The sequence below is a fragment of the Octopus bimaculoides genome, chromosome 20 (assembly GCF_001194135.2).
Source record: "Octopus bimaculoides isolate UCB-OBI-ISO-001 chromosome 20, ASM119413v2, whole genome shotgun sequence".
Classification (NCBI taxonomy): Eukaryota; Metazoa; Mollusca; class Cephalopoda; order Octopoda; family Octopodidae; genus Octopus; species Octopus bimaculoides.
The window spans coordinates 20969308-20972835 of record NC_069000.1 but is presented as its reverse complement, the minus strand read 5'-3'; positions in this window follow the sequence as shown (position 1 = coordinate 20972835).

Below are 3528 nucleotides of genomic sequence, written 5' to 3'. Positions count from 1 at the left end.
AAAAACAAACAAGAACAGGGAAATCAACCTACTCCGTGGGGTTTTGATTAGATTAAGAAGACGGTATGTAACAAAAATTTAACAATATATATATAGAAGCAAACGAATTCACGGCCGATCCGGACTTCTTGCCGATACGAACATAATAATAATAATAATAATAATAATAATAATAATAATAATAATAATGATAATAATAATAATAATAACGATAATAATAATAACAATAATAATAATATGTACATTGTTTTGTCTAGGTATAAAAGATGGGCTACAACAGATATTCAGCTCAATACTACAGATTTGCTTGTCAGTTGTTTGGGGGAAGGGATGAGTCGATTACATTGACTCCAGTGTTCAACTGGTACTTATTTTATCGACTCCGAAAGGATGAAAGGTAAAGTCGACCTCAGCGGAATTTGAACTCAGAACGTAGCGACTAGTGAAATGCCATTAAGCATTTCATCCAGCGCTAACGATTCAGCCAGTTCGCCGCCTTAACAATGATAACAACAACAACAACAACAACAACAACAGTTTCTTTATTGACGATAATAGCCTACCATATAACATAGGAGCATGTCATAAAGTACGACTGAAAATCTTGTGTGAATGTAAATATACAACAATCGGGAGTAGAGTGAAAACCTGATAAAATATGAAAAACCGAAAATTAAGCGCAATGTGTATAAACAAATAAAGGGACTAACCTTCAATTGGTTTGGGAACTGCTCTCTAAAGGGAGTCAGAGCACCCCAAGTCTCAAATTATTTCTCACGCCAAGAAATCTTTGACCTTTCTTTCCGACAGCCTACAAGCAACATTCAGATAGCTGCGCCTTTCGCCCCTCGTCCTTCTGAAGTTAGACGTGAGAGCCCTGAGAGCCCTCAGTTTTTCAGCAAACCGTGTCACTCTCTCACTAGGGAGTGCTGTCTTTAGTTGTCAATAGGTTGATTGTACGGTTTTACTAATAATCTCTATTTTTTTAGGGTTTTGGTAATATCCGTTTTAGCTCCTCCCCAACTAGAACATTTACTTTCATTTTAGCTTTCAGCATTACAATTGGTCCCATACAGGGTCAGATTAAGACCCATAGAGGCCCTAAGCACTTGAAAAAATTTGGCGGCTCCCTATATATGTAATTCGAAATATAAACAATAATAAACCATAAAATAGATTTTTATTTTTCAGAATGAAACAAAACTAACAATAAGACAGAAAAGAAAAAAACGTTTATTTTCGTTAACTGTCTCTTTATTTTTTTTGAAAAGTTTTCTCCTACTTCTTTAATTGCAAAGTCTTTGACCAGATCCTGTTGCTTCTATACTCAGTAGAGATAATAAAAAATTCCGAATATAATTTTAGCAAGTTTAAAGTGATTCCTTTTGTGCTGTAAACCATTTACCATTTCTGTGGTTTCCTCCTTCCATTGATGCCCTAAGCATGTGCTTATTTTGTTTATTGGTTAATCCAGCGCTGGTCCCACGGTATTCTTTCAGAGAACTATGGAGTCAAGTATTACAAGCAGACAAATCCCTTTTTGTGCTCATTGTTTTTACTCAGGCCCGTCTATTCTCCTTCTATACTATTCAATCATTTTCCATTTTCCCTAATACCTCCTCGTCGCATATGGACAAGAAATGAAGGGCAGAGTCGCCGGTTGGTTCTCTATTGATGACTGGTGAAAACACGACACACAAAGTCGTGTTACTCTGAAAGAGCTACGGAAAATTCCGTTTTTCATTTCTTGCGTCAGTCAGCAGCTGCGATGTTATCTTCAGTTCAATTAGTCATATCACTTTCATCAGTCTCATCCACAGTCCCATTCACGTAATGCATAGTAACAATTTGATACATGTGATTAATGACAAATATATTTACGAACAGTGGAGGCGCAATGGCCCAGTGGTTAGGGCAGCGAACTCGTGGTCATAGGATCGCGGTTTCGATTCCCAGACCGGGCGTTGTGAGTGTTTACTGAGCGAAAACACCTAAAGCTCCACGAGACTCCGGCAGGGGATGGTGGTGAACCCTGCTGTACTCTTTCACCGCAACTTTCTCCCACTCTTTCTTCCTGTTTCTGTTGTACCTGTAATTCAAAGGGCCAGCCTTGTCACACTGTGTCACGCTGAATATCCGTGAGAACTGAGGCGCACGTGTCTGTGGAGTGCTCAGCCACTTGCACGTTAATTTCACGAGCAGGCTGTTCCGTTGATCGGATCAACTGGAACCCTCGACGTCGTAAGCGACGGAGTGCCAACATTTACGAACACCAACGCGCACGCAAACACACGCACTCGCACACGCACACACACTCACACACACATAATTTTTAATCAAGAGCATTATTAAATAGTGACTTCGAAGTTTCGAGTTTCTGCCAGTTACACCATCGTCCAACGAAGTTTCTTTCTTGTTTAAGAATAATAAATCTGCACTCTACAAGAGTATAGAATAACTTATCAGATTAATGTAAAATAGCTTTTATTACAACTGATCATAAAAGCAAACAATAACACACACACATACACACATACACATACACGCGCAAGCGAAGATGCACACATTAGATACGAGGAGCCACTTGCAATTTTTTTGAAATTACATACATACATACATACATACATGCATGCATACATACATACATACATGCATGCATGCATACATACATACATGCACCATGCATTTATCTTAATATTTCGTTTAAACATAGTGATACTAATAACCTGGTATTAAAACTCAGATGTACTCGACTAGCGCTTCAAAAAGAACCCTGTATTGGGAAGAAAACGTCTTATCACACTGTCACGCCTGCGCCTATTTATAGAGAAATTTATGTTTTATGCTTTTGAATTCTAACAAACTCTGCAAATATATATATATATATATATATATATATATACAATTATGTGTATATATCTATGATATAAATGTATGTGTGTATGCATGTGTGTATGTATGTGTATAACGTATATTGAGTGCACAAACGAACGGAAGACAGACACAGAAGGTCCCTAATTCTTCATCAGTTATCAACCAGATGATATTACTTAGTTTCGCACCATTAATAATAATAATAATAATAATAATAATAATAATAATAATAATAATATATATATGTGTGTGTGTGTGTGTATGTTAGTATTCATTTTTATTTCAAGATTTCTTGCCAATAGAGAACGAGCCGGTTTCTAACCTAGATACAAGCCTTCTTCATTAGAATTTCAATATCAACAACTGGATATTTTTGTATGTATGTATGTATGTATGTATGTATGTATGTATGTATGTATACATATATGCATGTATGTATGTATGTATGCTTATAGATTTGTATGTTTTGCTTTATGTATATCTTCTCATGCATATCTAGACATGCTCATATATATTTAAATGATAAATTTCTGGAAAGTTTTACAGATTTTTACAGTTCCAGCGCTGGACTGGATTTGTAGTCTTCGAATCAACTTTCTCCCTTCTGGTTTTGAGAAGCCCAATTTCGCACCCTCTGCGTGCGTGTATATATAT